This window comes from Microplitis demolitor, chromosome 1 (assembly GCF_026212275.2).
Source record: "Microplitis demolitor isolate Queensland-Clemson2020A chromosome 1, iyMicDemo2.1a, whole genome shotgun sequence".
In the NCBI taxonomy this organism is placed as follows: Eukaryota; Metazoa; Arthropoda; class Insecta; order Hymenoptera; family Braconidae; genus Microplitis; species Microplitis demolitor.
In genome coordinates this window covers 6,387,113-6,387,500 of record NC_068545.1, presented here as the reverse complement: position 1 = coordinate 6,387,500, position 388 = coordinate 6,387,113, and positions in this window count along the sequence as shown.

The following is a 388-nucleotide window of genomic DNA, read 5'->3' as shown; positions in this document are numbered from 1 at the left end:
TCCTTGAGATAGTTCCCGCGTTGTAGACCCTTGAACTGGCTGCTAGATCTCGATGCAGGCAATCTCCGGATGAGGGTGGGGTGATGACTTACTACTTAACTTATTTTATGAATAATACACAAAATTTATTGTCACTTATGTTTTTTTTTCCTTTATTTTAAACTCCAATTCTAATTTGGTAATAAAAACTCCTTTAATTTTATTTGAAAAAAATAAAGCTAATACTCTTTTTAAAGGAATATTTTTATTATTTTAATCATTAAATAATTACACTCAAAATATAGCACAAAGTTTTACAATGATTATTATTTTTAGATTTGAATTTATTGGATATAATAATGCTCACAAATTTGAATTAACACTTAACTTAGCACTCACAACCAATAAC